We start from the raw sequence: 17,090 nt of genomic DNA, 5'->3' as shown, positions 1-17,090 counted from the left end.
GCAACTGGAAAAACTTTGTAATACTATTTATATCATTTGTTGTTTTAATATTTAGTATATTAAAAGGAGCAGATAATATTTTGGAGGGGGGAAACTGACTTGGGTAAAAAAAAGCAGTACAGCATCAGGTACCTTTGAAAGGCTTTGCAAGAGAGATGGCACTAATGTGAGAATCTTGCTCACAGTGATGTTGCAGAGGTTAAAACAAGATAAAATTTTGTTACTATGTTGTTCCATGCTCTAAAATCTTACATAACTTCCTAGCAAGTTCAAGTGATCAGCATTAACAACTAAAGGAGAATTTCTCTCTTAACTCTGTCATCCATGACTGCGAAACCTTCCTCCAGTTCTATCAGCTCACGGGGAAAAGTAAGGAACCACCAGCCACAACCAAATACTACCTGTGTGCACAGCACGTAAAACTGTAGAAATTGGACCACGGAACTCAGAAATACCAAAAGTAGGGAGAGCTCTTTGGTTTTATCTCTGCAGAAGCAAGTATATATTTAAATTTTTGTCATACGAACACTTACGGACAAACCTTAAATAAGGAACCACCATTTCAGCTATCTTCATTTCACCCTATTAAGAATTGTATTATATAAACAAATGCCTCTCAGGTTCAAAATTATAGATTTTTGTTTTTAAATACAGACAATGGAGGTTTCAGGCTCCAAATCAGAACAGACTGTCATCGCACTGAATTTAATTAACAATTACTATATTTGCAAAGATCAAATGACCAATTATACTACAAGTACACAAAACCCACAAGCTTTCTCGAGCAGAAATTAAAGGGTAGTATCAGCAACTTTTCCAGCTAAAACTATAAAAAAGCCATGAAGAAGTACAACCTTGAAGACAGCTTGCAACCCTCTTTCATATGTGTTATTTACTTGGTCCTGAACCAAAAGTTTATCTATGGTTCATCTATACTCCCATAGTACATTTGGAATGCCTTGTTCTAAGTCCTGATTCCCTTACATTTATCCTACTTCCATATTTTGTCAGGGTCACAATAGCTTGAGAAAGACTTTATCAAATGTATCTGCACAAAGTGAATTGTTTTGACTTGCAGTCTCAAAACCAATAAACACATGGGAGCAGGAGGTCCTGTTTAAACACAGTTAACAAAAACTAAATGCCTTCTGTGGTGCCAAAAAATAAAGCACTTACTTCCATCAACCAATCTTCAGTATTGCCCAAGCTTTAATTCTCCCTGTCATCAGTTAGCAAAACTGACTGCAATACCAATAGCACACACCATCTATACTGCAGCAATGAGAAAAAAGATGATGTTTTCAACCTTGAATATCCAAAAACACCAACATTCTCCAAAGAAATTCAACTAAACTAAGCAACAAAACAGGTTAGTTTTGAAGCCACCAGTTAAGAGCAAAACTCTGGAAGCACCAAAGACAGTTCAAATGACTCCAGTGTCCTCACACCCCCCAGCCTAGTGGAGACACAGAAGCCCTCAAGAAGAAATGGCAGCTACTCTGACAAAAGCCCTGCTACAAGTTCTGAGAAAGGAGAACCAGTTCTGGTCAGTGTCAAGAGGGCGGCATAGCTTAGTCACCTTCCTGCCTTATTGAGTCTCCGTGAAAAGGAGAAGTATCTCTGGGAAGTATACTGACTGGCATGTTCAACAAAACCTTTCCTGGACGAAAGGATTATGTTTTTTAAGCAAGATTCAGATTTAGCATTCCTAGATGATTTCTTAGGGCATTCACCCTCTCTCCAGCTGAACTAGATTGCAGACTTTCCACAGGGACAATGGATCTCCTGGCAACGTGCAGACAATATGGTACTCCATGGCTATGCTGCCTCCAGGCTTCCTTGTCCATCTCTGTCCACTAAAGGGTGCAGAAAGGAATGTAAGTACACCCTGAACCTCTCCAGACAGGCAGCACCTTGCTCTCTGGCTAATGGCTTTCCCATTTGCAGATCACACACTATCCTGAAGCTGCTCAAACCCACAAGAGAAAAGCAACACAGCAAAGAAGCAAACTGCCCGTTCCGTATCCGGTGTCTGCCCCTGACCATTTCAAAAGCGTCTCGTGTGGCAATTACCTCATGAAAAAGCACACCGTAAGTAACCAGTGCAGCCGGGAGTCACGGCGGCCCCGCCTGCCGTGCAGAACGAACAGGGTGGTGATTTCTGCTGCCCAGAACGCTGCACACAGGTAGTGTCTGATTCAGCCGATGGCAGCGCACACCAGCACCATCACCTCACTTTCATGACCCACCACTGAACCCTGGCAGCAGCCACGTCTATTATTTTCCAGAAGTGTCATTCAGCAAACAAGTCTCAGCCACCCAAAACACCCCCACCCATGGCTTACATAAAGCTCCCTGCTGCACTGAAGGGCTTTACTTCAGTTCAAAGAGTTGGAACATATAATTTGCAACTATTTTCTCAAAACGTAATATTAGGGTGGCCAGCTTGAGCATGACCAATAAAAATCTAAGTGGCACTTCACTGCAGTTACCATCAATTTTAACAGATATCTTCTTTTTCAAACAAGTCCCAATCTACAGGCTGTTCTTGAAGAGTTTATTTAGGTAATCTGCATAATAACATAACGTAATTAAAAATATTTTTTCCATCACATGAATAAAAGCTTTTTGGCTTTTCTAAATGCAAAGTGTAATGGCTGAACATGTATTTTATAACAAATGAACTCTGGAATTATAAGTTGGGATTTTTTTTGTATAAACATGTTGAACTATTTCTTATCCAAACACATTTTTTCAAACCAATGCCAAGAAGTTTAAATCAAGTTCTAATAATATGTATTTATGACTTAAATAACTTCTCTTAACTGCCACTACTCCTTTGTTCTCGTGAATTAAATAATTTGTTTGCTGTAACAAACATTTCCAGACCTACATCCTACTAGGTATTCAACCTAGTGTTTTAGGTCTTTTTATTTTGCCTCAGTATCTCAGTATTCACTATTTCTAGAGCTTAACAAATCAAACAGAATTTGATTGCTACCCCCAACAGACATCATAGAAAACGTGCTAAAAAACAAAACCTCAGCAATCACAAACCACTTGGTTCCTGCAAAGAGGAAAACTGATCAAGTAACACCATTCAAATTTGCTTTTATGCACAACTTATTTCTAAAACAGAAATACAAATGTTTTACAGAGTTTCATCTTAGTTGCTTTCCCCTTATTTATTTTCCAAGTATTCCTCTGTGGATAAACTATATTTATCAACTTTATGCACGCCATACTGGTGCCATCAGAATATTAAAAAATTAAAGCCCTACAGGAACATAAGGTTTATTCTGTGCCTACACACACCACAGATATTCAATAGAAACCTATTCACACCTAACCAGCTATTTTTCTCCCTGCTTCCACATTTTGCAAAGTTACAAAACTCACTCACATGTTACATCAAAGAGGAGTCAAGGAAGACATTACATATAAACTGTTGTTGATAGGAATTACAGTAGCTGAGTGTTAGCACTTACTCCACATGGGACAAAGATAAAAATCCTGCCTCTGATGGAAAGAAATCAAAGGGATCATAAACATTATGTGATCCAAGTACATTTTCTGCCTTTTCTAGCAGAGATGTGTGCTTAGCATGCATTCTCAACCTCACTGGTTCACATTCAGACACACTGCAAGGGATGTGATGTCAAAGCCTGCCTTCAGCCAGATGAGGTCAGAGGTCAGGACCACAGATCAGCAGGAGCCTGGATCTGAATTCACACTGCCTACTATGATGAGAAATAACTTTGGCAACAACATATTTCTGCTGTATATAAAATCTGAGAGAAGAAATACAAATGTGGGCAATATGTTGTAAAAGTACTCCCAGCTGTTTTAATAACACGATCAGAATGGAAGAGCCAGATGTTTCCCTCCAACAAAGACAAGACCTTAAAAGCCAACATAAGGGTCAGACCCATTTGTAAAAAAAACAAACAAAAACCTCAAACAGGTAAAAAACTACAGTTTCTGGCTCCCTCCAAAACAATCTTTTCATTACTGTTTCTTATTCACTACTTCTGCCAAAACAAACTCTAGTATTGCAAAACTGCATGCAGGAACAAGTAAAGAAAGGTGCCACATCTGTTTCCAGTAAAGTCCACAACTCCAAAACCTGGTTACTTTCTTCTCCTCACCAGCATTCCTGGATTCTTTTGCTTTTTGTTTATAAATCCAACTTTCAGCAATCTTGTCATACTTCCAAATGAATGCATACTTCCTAGAGAAGACTCCATTACCTCCTCCTGCTCATGGAGGATGAAGGAACACATGAAGGCACTCCACTTTCTCAGAGATCAGCCCCAGACGTTCACAGTAGGAAACAGCAAAAATGGCACACCCAAGCCAACAGACACTTGTCACAACAGACTGCTTAAAAATTTTCACTATTATTCCATCCATCTTCAAATTAGAATATGGTTGAACAGCCGTAACTGTGTTCTTGCTGTACCCAAGACCCCAAGAAAGATGATACCAGTGGTGAGCACAGAGGAAACACCACTACAGCTTAAATACAACCTTCTGGAGGTGGAGGGGGAATATATAATCCCAACAACTAATCCTGTTTAGACAGGTAAAAATTAATTGGGTGGAAAAAACTGAAGATACCCCACTCTGTGCAACAACATGCCAAGTTCCAAGCCAATCTTCAAAATACCTTCATGCTCAAGAGCGAAGGGAAGCACCCTCACAAATGGGGTCTAAATGACAGACTATTACAGCCACCCTACGACATGCAACTCTTAAATGTTGCTCCTCTTCACTGAAGTTTCCAAGAGTCAAACACAAACAACAGAAACCCTTGACAGATCACTTGGGCACCATGCACTTAGAAGTTCCTCCTTAATCTAAAAAATTCCAGTGTTGCCTTTCAGCCAGGTTTCTCCCAATACAGCAAAGCCTGAGAAGATGTAGATGCAAATGGCCAACGAGACACAAGAAAAGGAGACATCACCCAAGAGAAACTGCTTGAGCTGCAGCTGCATTCACATCTCCTCCAGAAGCATCCTCTATACAGAGAAGCAGAATGCAAAACAAGAACTTCAACAATCTGGCACTGGGTACAATTTAAAAGCAAGGATAGTTTAACACCAACTGTTTAAACTTCTTTAAAGCAAGACAATGAAAGTCAAAGAAATAAATTCAGCCTCATTTATTGTGGGCAAGCTCTGTTGAACAGCCCAAATCTTGCTTCAGTGTAACTGCAGTCATTTGGAAGTCAGGAGGTCTTAATGCAACACCTGATTTCTATGCCACTGGAAAGAAAAATGCTCCATAAATTGCATTTATTTTAAGTTAAAGCCAAAATTAGTCTGAAAGAGGAACATGAAAATTGTCATACACGCTTCATGTTACTTCACCTTTTAATTACTCTCTAATTAAATTTGCATACTTTGATAATATCTACTAGTATAAGATGATGCTCCAAATGGAAAGAAATGCTAATTCCCTCTGCAAATGAACCATCAAAACCACGTACATTTAAAGAGATTAGTAAAATTTATTTCAAGTCATCTTCAGAATGCTCTCACCTACCGAACTCAATTCTCAATTTACAAAAGTCTACCATGGATACATTAATCCAGTCACCTATAAACAGTCTTCTGCTCTTAAGAGACAAGACAAGTGCTTCTTGTAGAAATAAATCACAATGTGTCAGTGCTAAAATCCAGATGCTACCTATGTAGACATGCTGAACTGACTTGTAGGTCACCTGTGACATAAAATTTCATGAATTATATTGCTTGACAAGAAGCACTGTCTTTTTTACACAGAGGTTTTCAAACTAAGCAACTGGGTCTTAACGTTATAGCATTATGACCTCTGTCACTGAAACACTGGAAGTTGTTTGCAGGTAAGTACAGAATGGTGTAGGATAGGAGACTTCTGTGAAGCTCAGTGCAGTCCAACCTCTGCTCAGCACAGGGGCAGCTTAGATCAGTTGCTCACATGAGCACTGAGCATCTCTGAGAGTGGAAATCCCACAGCCCCTGTGAGAAACCAACTGTGCTGTTTACCTTCATGGTATAAATTTCTACCTTAATTGTAACTGGCCTTGTGCTGCTTGTGTCCAATGCCTCTCATCTTATCCCTGTGCATCTCCAAGAAGATAAAGATAGTCAAAATTTATGCAGTGGTCATCTCTTCTGAATTATAGGTTAGTGACCATAGAGATACTCTATAAATTGATCAGATATCTGAGGACAGGGCCCTTAATCAGATCAGTCAGGTAGACACTGAAACAGTGAGAGTATTTTTATACAAGCTATTATTTTATGAATGAATAAAATAAACCTAGACAAACACACAACATTTTGCTTCATCAAATGGGAAATAAAGACCAGAATAATAGAGGAGTTCTTTGTTTATTTCAGGAAGCTAATGCCTGGCTCACTCTTTAGCTTTCCATAGGATGAACAAAACCCTCTGGATATAGAGACAAACCCAGATTATCTAAATCACTAGTATCTAAAATTCTGAAATCCAAAAGTCAAATGCAAAGATGCTCTGGCATTTCTAAGAACACATTGGTCACCTTAGTATTTGGAGGCATGCAACACAATTTAAAATCTATGTTCAATTCCCTCACTGATGGATGTATGGTTATTTGTTTCTTTTACAAAGAGCAGTGTATTAGTTGTTGCAAACAGTACACTCAAAGGTAAATAAAGATTTTTCCCTCTCAATTAGTGTCTACATTCTAGCTTGCTCAATACAGCTACACTTACTGATGCTGTATTGCAAAATGCAATCAATATATCACTATGTTATCCCTGCCGCTAATTCCAAGCTCATAAGCATTTTTATTTACTTTAATTAATCACAAAGTCACAATTTCCTAATGAGGAGTGTAGGCTGACCTATATTATAACGCTATTGGCAAACCAAAGACGAAGTCAGGCTTTTCACAGCACTGCATGGTGGGAGGACAAGAGAGATAAATTGATAAAAGAGACTGCACATAAGAGAAGCTTTATTCCCCCACTGAGGACAGAGAGGCACCACAATGGGGCCCAGAGAGGCTGTGCTGTCTCCAGACTTGGAGGCTTTCAAGACACGACAGGATCAAGCCCAGTACAACCTGGTCCCACCTCAGAGCTGGTCCAGCTGTGAGCAGGAGGTTGGACTACAACCCTGCCAAAGTTTCTCCCAACTTGAGAGACCTTGAGAGATTCTCTGCCCCACTGTCATGTATAGAGCAAGTCTCAATCCCAGTGTCCCATTCTAACATTTAATGTGCAAAGTCAGCTGACTTACTGCCCTGCTTTCCTGAACCTCCCAGCTGCATTCTGGATACTTTTCCCTCTGCAGCCTTCAGCTTCCTGCCTATCCTAACACTTTACAACACGTTCACCAGTGGATAGAACTTTCTCTCCAGGCATCTACCTGAGGGCCAAAACACCTCACTGTGTCTGGAGTACATTAAAAACAGCAGGAAAAAATCAGAAAGTAGACAGACTACAGAACATGCTGGGCAGAGGACAGGTCCTCCCAAGCATACAGACCTCCTGAATAGCAGAGCCTTTTGTATTTGTATCACATCCAATCCCTACAAGTTCCAAGCAGGTCCCTCCAGATCTCTACCAGTCACCCAGTCCAGCACACAAGTCCTGTTACAAGTTCTTCTCCAGCTCCTGCAGTGTGGAGGTAACATTTTGGCCTGTGCTAACAACTCCTCCTTAACCAGGATCACAGAGAATCTCAGCATGAGATTTGACCATCAACATTTTGATGGTCCTGCTTGGAGTCAAGACTAGGGTACTACCCACAAGCAGCTGTCGTGGTGAGCTGCCTTTGACAGCAGCACAACCATTTGCTGCTATCAGCATTTAATAATTTAATATTAATAATTAACAGTTTAATAAAGGCAAGAGCTGTCTTGCATCAAGTTGATTCTTGCATCTGTGACATGGAGAAATTGTCCCAGAGTTAATGGAGCTGTAGCTGTGCTTCCTGAAGAGCAGCTTCAGCCTACACACACCTCCTCAATAGTGTCCCTCCCCTTCAAACACAGCACTGGGCCACTTGCTCAGTGTGCTGAGAGAAAGGAAAATTAGGGCAGCTGGCAGAGAGGAAGATGACTTCCAGGTACCTGGCCAGCCAGGCTGCACACACTTCCCACCAGTGCTCCTGCCCTCAGCTCAGCACACAGTTCTCAGGCTGTGGGCTGCACAGCTGGTGTCCAGGTATACCCAGGGATCAGAAGAAACAGATTTGCAGCAGAGCTCCCATTTCTGGGTTTCCAGGTAGCTCTTTCTGTTCTGCAAGAACTCTCTTCTGGTCAGTGACCTTTGACTCCAAGCCTTGCAGGGCATGTATTTCAATAAATTGCTTCCTTGTTGTTTAATTAAATGTTACTGTTCTGAGAAGGTCTGTGGGTCATGTCTCTTTTTGACAGAGAATTTTGCCAGCTAAGATAAAGTTAAGGCAGTAAGTAGCCTGTCCACCAAAAGAGCAGATGATTATGTATATAAATGTTTATTAACAGACTGAAGATTCTGTTCAACATTGCAACTGAACAAATCAAAGTTGATGATATACAGGAATCCTAATAAGAAAGATTTATTTATTCTATCACACACTCCACCATGAATTTTAAGCTGCCAGATTCTGTTTCCAAGGCCCATGCACAGCTATAAAATGTTTTGTAGTTATTTTGGTGCTAGTCCACAATTGTGGTGCTATCACTACAATTTGCCAGCCTTCACCTCTCAGGAGAGTACTGCAGAACTCTGACTCATCTCACAGAAGAGTCTTTTTACTCAGCTCCTTGAACTCTTGCTAATAACCAGTTGTTTGTACTCTGCAAGTTTGCAAGGCTGGTATATATTTGGACAGCTTTCTACAGGTCCAATTTCTAAATTGAATGAAGCAACAAGGCATGATAGAAAAGGAACATTAGGAAAACAATTTCCACAAATGCCAATTTTATTGCAGCATCTGATAGTAAAAGAGAGGATACCTTATTCTAATAACTGCATGGAAACAAAGAAATCCACCAAACTACAGCCACCATCCTGAGAGAAGACCAATATTCTGAATATTCTGAGTATCTGCTCTGAATAACAGATATTCAGATATTCTGAATAACGTCCAATATCATTTACAGTGTTCTTGGGAGAGCTTGTTCTGCAGACTGCCTGCAAAGTCCTCACATCTTTGGGCTCTGCCTTCTTGGCAGCTGCCAGAGATCTCATTTTGAATCAAGCTTCCCCTTGTCCAGCTAATACATATGTTAGAAATAATTTTTTTTTAAATCCCAGCAAAGATCAGCAGAATAAAATGATACTGAATATCCCAATAACTGCTTCAGTTTGCAATGTGAAATCAAAGAGTGTCCAAAGTAAAAAGCTAACTTCTTTATTTAGTGACCCCCAAGTTGAACAGACATCTCACAAATGGGGGTCAGACCTCCCTGTGCAGTTCATCACCGGCACTAATAAACTAAGCTAATTGACTTTTCTTTTTCCTTGAACCAAAGGGAAATTAAGGTACTGCAGAACAAGTCCTACAAGAAAAAAGAAGTGTCTAAACAGACTCACTCTTAAAATCATCTGAAAAAATTATGACCATGTACTTCTTTCTCTTCTTTCAGAAAGCAGCACTCACTACTTGAAACATGCCAGCCTGTTTCCTAAAAGTGTCTCCCTTGACTATTCCTTCATTCCTCAACTCATTCCTTCCTTTTTCCTTTTTCCTGAGATGTCAGATCCAAGAGAGATCACAGGCCAATCAAGATCTCACAATACCCACTCCTCATTATTAACTTAAATCAGATTCAGATGAGTAAGTAATACTAATTTTCATTTTTATAAATACAATCTTATCCTCCAAGTAACAGCATAACTTGATGTATTGCCTAGCAGTCCTAAGAAGTTGAAAGTGTAAGAATGCAGATAATATATTTTGTTTTCCATGTTTTCTTTCTGTCATTCTACGCAAAAAGCTTCCTGTCAAGATTTCACACATGATGTCATTACATAAAAAAACATGGGTAAATGTTCACAGCAAAATCTGTAAAAACACATGGATGCAAATTTCAGATCCAGACAATTTTCAAGGGCTAAACTTTAATACACACAGGAGGAAAAAAAAGTTAAAGACACTGAATGGCTTAAGGAAGTGTAACTTGACAATATTAAATTACATCTCTTCAGTCATCCAGTAACCTCAATATTTGCATGATCTGCATGACCAATCATGAAGAAATGCCATAAGATAAAATATCAACATATTAGAGATTTAATTCTTCCAGTCATCCAGCTCTCCCTCTTACACAAGCACAGAATCATATCTTCATTAGTAAATATCTCTAATAGATTTGTAGTTACTGAGTTTGTGTATGCATGAAGTTTTTGTTTCCATGTGGATTTTTGTCTTACTGTTTTTTGGGGGCAGGTGTTTTGGCTTGATTTAGGGTTTTTTGCTGAGGAAGGGAAAGGAGACAACATTTAGGAAGAGGACGCTAACAGCTACTTGATGATACACCTTGATCCTTCCTTGCTCTTAACACATTGTTACTCAACTTGCTGCAAATATAAGTTGAAGAACTTATTCTTCCTCTGCCTGTGAGTTACCAACAGTATCTTTCTTTTAAAATTTTCCCTCTACTACCTGCCTGGAGTATTTCCCAAATGAAGAAATCCTACTGCTTATACTAAATGCAATCTAAGTTGTTCATAATTATTTTTTATATTGAAAAGTTAAAACTATTTGAAAAGTCTGCACTAGAATTATCAAAGTAAACCAGAAAATCAAGATTCTGGCTAAAATTTTGTGCGCCATACCAAGTGTACAAAAAAACTTTGTCCACAATGGAGAAAAAAATAAACAAACCCGCAAGCCAATAATAAAGTTTCATTACCACTCTGCTCCATGAGAAATAAGTGAAGAAGTCAAAAAAAGCTAAAAGCTGGTGAGGTATGACAATTACTTGTTAACACTGTTTAAACTGTTGTTTATTTCTGTTTGGATACATTTTTCCAGGGAAAGGAAGTGTATTTACAGTTACTCTGAAAAATATTATTAATGACACCAGGTAGTCATAATTTGATTACTCTAGATTCCTACCCATTCTGTAAAGAAATGTCATATTTGTCTTGCTGTCCATGTCACTGAAAACAAACCAAAGTTCATGTGATGTTATGATGTTATTTTGAAAGAATTGAGCTTTTCATGACATAATCAGAAATATTTAGGTTTGCTCTGGGAAAATGAGGAGCACTGCTGAACACTCTGGAATGTCAAAATAAACACATTTAAAAACTGAGATTTGGTGAAACAGAGCTCAAAAAAGGTATCAGGAAACACCACATATACTTCTCTTGTATAAGACAAGTCATTAAGCTTATTGATGTCATCATCTTCCTAGATAAGGGCTTCAGTTCTTCTTTAGAAAAAGAAGCCTAACCAAGATAAGATACTAGATTTTCATGCTTTTCAATGTCCAAACAAAATTGTTTTTCATATTGCAGCCAAAGTCTGTCAAGAGATGTCAAGTTGGAGTTATTTTCTTTAGAGAGACCAATTCAGGCAATAATATTTTGCTGTATTTGCAGTGAAAAGTTACCACCTCAGTTCTCTTCTCGATCTAGGTTTGAAGCGCAAACAGTCTTTAAATAGTGTGATCAAGTACCACTTGATCAAAATTCTTCCCATGTCTCTCCTTAACAGGTAACACAATTCAGATTTACTTCTTGTAAAGGTAAAGGTACAATGGACAGATTAGTCTGAAATCTCTTTTAAGAGAATTAGCATTTCATGAATATGTCCTTAGTACTTAGAAAATCCAAACTGTGCTTAATAGGAAAGAGAACAGACTGAAAAATAAATTCTTCAAGAATATTACTGAACTTGAGCTGCTGTTCATTTCCAGTGTGCTCCTAATACCATTGCAAATTGGTACCAACCCTCACCTGCAATTCAACAGAAACGTGTAGAATTATCATTTCTCATTGCCTTGAATAGAAACTCTCCAGTAATACCAAACTCAACACTGCACTAAGAGGAGATTTAGATAATGGCAACACAGAAAAGAAACCACCAGATTTAAAAACAAACAAAAAAATCTTTTCTCCAAAGCAGGAAATATTTTTCTCCTAAATTGTTCAATTCCTTAGATTTCTAACAACTGCTGACTAATTTTCAAAACCAATACTAAGAAAAAGCAAGTCTTCTAAGTTAGCACTCTACCCAGACCTTGCCATCTAGTCACACATTAGTCATTCATGTTCATTGAAACAGCTGAACAGTTGTTAAATGTTTCTCAGGAATCATACTGATTAAACTCTTGATAAATCAGTTGGAAAAACTACATATATAAAGCAGAGACATTGAGGCAAACAGTAAATACCCCAGGAACAACTGCTATTCAGACCACAGAATATTTCACAGGTGTTAAAAGCAATTTCAAAATTCCCAATCATTTTCTACCTTACAAAAGCACCGCTTTTGTGAATTCTGCATTAGACCAGGGCATTAGCACCACCATGCTGTCAAAGAATTAGACATAATATCAAGCTTTTTCCAGAAAAAACTTTGTAACTCTTCCCTTCTCATCATTACTTTCTGGGTTTCTCCAGTACCAGGTGTTCTGATAAAGTACAACATTCTCGTATTCACAGAGCCAGAACTGCAAGGCTGAGGGAAGAATTCTAGCAGAACCTTCACTAACAATGGAAATAATCAAGTAAGTCTGTGATAAATGTGGCTACAGCATACAGTCTCTTCCAAGCCAGAACTCAGTGTCTCTGGCATGAGAAACTGGAGGGGAGAGGTGTAAGTTGACAAGACTGAAGCATTCACGCTATAAATCCAGTCTTTTGGTTGCAAAAGAGAGTATCTTCTGTGTGCCTGGTGTGTTGAAGCAGACAGGGACAGACTGCCACTGAAGGACAAGAAATTCCAACAAAAAGAGCCCAGAAGAAAGGACACGAATTTCCTACAAATGACAGCACCTTCCCACCTCTCCAAATACCCCATCCACAGTACAGACACTGTGAGCAAGAAAACACAATCTTTGCACTCGCCATAACATCTTCAGCATAAGACTTATAAACTAAATAAGGACCTTAAACTCTTAGCCCCAATTTATTTCCTGATATAGGACACTAAGCACTAGAGCCTATTTATGACTGATGCAGATCACACCTGACATGGCAACAAGCAGTGCAGCCAACAGTGTGGTATCAGAGATCAACTATTATTTCTTTCTGCTGGGACTTGTAGATGATATACTCAGTTCATCTGCAAGCAGGGAAAGCACTGTAGTCTACAAGTCTACCATCTCTTCTCCCATCCCAAAATGTTTTATCAAGGATCAAAACAACCTGCCTCGGTCACTTACACTCACAGGAAGCCATGAAACATGAAATGGAAATGACATGACATAAAACTGAGAACTGAAAATGAAGTGTGAACAGGGCAAACATTTTTACAATATATTAACTGCCTTTATTATACTGCAGTGAGATCACTCAGCTGTAAAAGTACAAGATTTACAACTACCTCATCTTACACACAGGAGTACTCATTTTATTTGGTGATCCCAGGGCAGGGCCAGAAGGAAAAATTAAAATTTCTCTCAGGCCCACCCTTTGAAAAAAACAAGGAACTAAACAAACAGCAGTTATTTACATGTTTCTAAAATCATGAGAGCATGAACTTGTAACTTTTGACCTGAAATCCAACAAAGGCCATCTGCAATATTTCATTTAGATCCAAGCAAATGCCTTTTCTTATGTACGCATAAAGTGTCAAGTTATTTTATTTCCCTATACATTTTATATTTCCCATTATGTACACGGGCAGTTTGATTTTGCCACACAGTGAATTGAAGAATGAACCCAAAAAAACCACTGTCCTACTGTCACTGGAAAAAGAAGGAAACAGCAACATCGGGAAAAAAAAAAAACCTTGTTCACAAACAAATCAGGGCGGGGGCAGAGGGGAAGAAAGAAAAGGGAAAAGCAGCAACCAGAACACAAGCAGCTGGTGCTCAGGGACTAGGAAGGACTTTGGCTCCACAATAACAGGATCAGTTGCATAATCGCTGCTGCCTGAGAAGTTATACAATGTCTGCCCTTCTCATCATTAAGAAAACAAATAAGCAACAAAAGTCTTTTTAGGGTACAGAAGCTAATAAATGAAATACCACATGTGAAGTCCTACTAAAGAGAAGGAGCTCTGTAGTTTCAAACATTACTTTTTAGCTTATTGAAACATTAAACATCAAATTGTATGTTGACCCTTGCTAAAAACATCTATTTCCCCTAAAAGCATTATGTTCTAAAGCCAGTGTCAAGCCACAGGAATTTCCCACCTGGAAATGGTGGCTTTTCCAGTCCAACTCTCAGAAGACTCCCATGTTTGCATGGGAGAAAGCTGTCCCTAAGGCCAACTTGCATGACATGTGACCTCTCTTGCTGCTGTAGAACTTTATGAATTCTGTGGCTATTGTGGCATTTGAACCAAAGTCATAAACTACAAAAATATCCCAAGCACTAACACACTAATTGTCCTAACTGGATTCTAATTGTCTAAATGGATATTTTGCAGATACTTACAGGAGAACCAGTGTAACATTTATAAGACAAAGACAAATCAACTTATGAGGAATGACATCACTGAAGAATGAGGAGGAAAGAGGTTTTCCTGAGTGGTCATGTATTGTGCAGACCTGACACCGAGGCATTGCACAAAGAGTGAAAGTGAAGTTTGATTCAAGAGTGAAAGACCACAAAGATACTGCATGCTAATTAAGAGGCAGTTAAATTTGAGTTTGCCAGCACTGAATACATAAAGATAATTCTAGCCTAATTATAGAGCTCTCTCGTTAAGGACTTGGGCCAAAAGAACAAAGTCTTTTCCTCATCTATCTCCTCATCTAAAATTTGCATTTCTCAGTGACTACCTCTCTTCTGCTCCAAGTCTTGTCCATTTGGTTTTTCTTACCTTTGGGTCAGAAGTTTTGTATCTTTTCACCACAATTTGGGCTCACAGCCCAAAGCTACTGCATTGCAGAATCAGCAAAGACATGATGCAGCAATATTCCAGAATTTCTTTGGATGTGGAAGTACATGTCATTGCTGCCAATCTCTGAAAGCCATCCAGATAAAATTCAGAGGCCCACAACATTTCAGAAAAAAAATTTTGAGAACCCACAACGATGACACTAAGATGGCCATCCTGACACTTTATGTCCCATTGTTATTTTCCAGCCAGCATCTAAAACACTGCAAAATTCACTGATTGTGCAAAGACAGAACATTTACTCTGCTAGTCACCTCTAAAACTCCAAGCATTATCTCCTGTGCTCAGCACACACCACTTCCACAAACAATTGCAGAAATTAGCAGAGAAGTGGAAATACCAGGATCTGTATTGCAGTGGAAATACAGACCAATTTCAGAAGGAAGAGAGACACCTAACCTGTATCCCTCTTGCCTCCACTCCAGCCCGTCAGCTCCTGGATAAGCAAACAGAATGAGAATTGCAACATTCCTAGTGAAGGGAAGGGAAGCTGCTAACCTGAAAGCCTGCACAAAGGAATATAAGGAACACTGATTCTGTATATACAAGATATAGAGGGACCAGCAATTAGAGAAAAGCACGCTGCTCTCTGCTTAACTCACTAGTGCTAAACCTGCCTCAGGAAAATGCAGCAGCTGCTGTCCTGCCTTACTACACTCAGCAGATTGTCTTGACCAGTTACAACTCCAGAACCAGTGGCCAGGTCACATTACCAACCACCTTAACAGAAGAGCAGAAAATTCCAACTCCACCTTTCTTACACTCTTTTTTTCATATCAGGGATTGCTGCAGATGGCAATAATTCAATCCTTAAAGCCCCTTACTGTGAATATGCTAGAAAGCAGCACAGCTTTATCCATAATATCTCAGTTCTGAATTAAGTAAGCCACTTACCTCTCCTAATGCTTCAGCAACAACTCAGAATTTTGATTCATAACCTGCTCTGCAACAAGCACCCCTTACACCAACTTCATCAGCAGTCCCTCACTCCCCTTTTGACTCTGGCAAATATTTTGAACAATTCTCATGTTTAGGACTCAGAGGAGCCATTTTACCTACTCAAAGAGTAAAGCAACACCAAGCAACTCTCAAGACACTACTGTACACTAATCCCAGTGTAACTGGAACAGCTATTGTGGATAAAGAACACAATGCCCTTCCTTGTGGAAAAGAAAGGAAGATCTGAAAATCCTACCTACTCTCCCATTCCTTTTGGACTTGGTGCTAAAGAAGGAGCAGAAGGAGAAAAACTGCAAACATAAAGTGCTCCAAGAATCCAACAAGAAAAATCTGGCACTGTAAAAAAATTCACTTATAAGACACATACTAAAAACGCTAAAAACTCAGTAAATAGTGAATCTCACAGCTAAGCTTCCAAAGTTCCTCACTCTGCTACTCACTTTCATTAGAAATGGTTTATATAAAAATGTGTCTTATTACTAAACTCACACATCAAACAGACAATTGATTCAAAAGACACTTCTTAGGTGGCTAGGGTTGCTCTAGAGTTGATAACTTCTGATTGAACAGCTCTCTGAAAGTATGATCTTCAAACCAACACCTAAGGTAATGGGAATTAAGTACCTGCAAAAGACAATTACTTCCTCACAAGGCTGCAAGGGCATTCCACACTCTACCTTGATTTTGGACAGCTGGGTTCACACCCTTGCAAGAGGTGAATTCTGCTCTCTGTGCTGCTCAGCTGATGAGCAGTTTCTCTTACCTTAATCACCCACTATCCACTATCAGATACTTTAAGTCTATAATGATCTCTTTTCCAATAAAGAATGGACACACAACTAACTCAGACTCACTGCAGAGCCACTCCTAAGACTCCAGGCTTTTTACAACCTGGTAATTTGTCTTCGGGCTTCGCAAATGTAATTGAAGCTCATTCTGGGCTCTGAAAAATCTTCCCCATTACATTAAATCCATCTCCTTCTTCAAAGGGGGAAGAGAGAAAAGCGCAAACTACAAAGAAAGAGGAAAAAAACCCCAAAAGACAATTATCAGTGACTTGGAAAAAAAATTACAAAATTGAGCAAGGA

The 17,090-nt window shown here is 39.1% G+C and overlaps 1 protein-coding gene across 6 annotated transcripts in view; it reads right to left on the bottom strand.

The window, feature by feature from the left end:
- The window catches only part of WDFY3 (WD repeat and FYVE domain containing 3), a 149,051-nt gene that overhangs the window by 116,935 nt on the left and 15,026 nt on the right, over nucleotides 1-17,090 (bottom strand). The gene's annotated exons all lie outside the window — the stretch shown is intronic.

This window comes from Passer domesticus, chromosome 4 (genome assembly GCF_036417665.1).
Source record: "Passer domesticus isolate bPasDom1 chromosome 4, bPasDom1.hap1, whole genome shotgun sequence".
NCBI lineage: Eukaryota > Metazoa > Chordata > Aves > Passeriformes > Passeridae > Passer > Passer domesticus.
The sequence above is the reverse complement of the archived record's forward strand: the minus strand, read 5'-3'. Positions and strand labels throughout refer to the sequence as shown.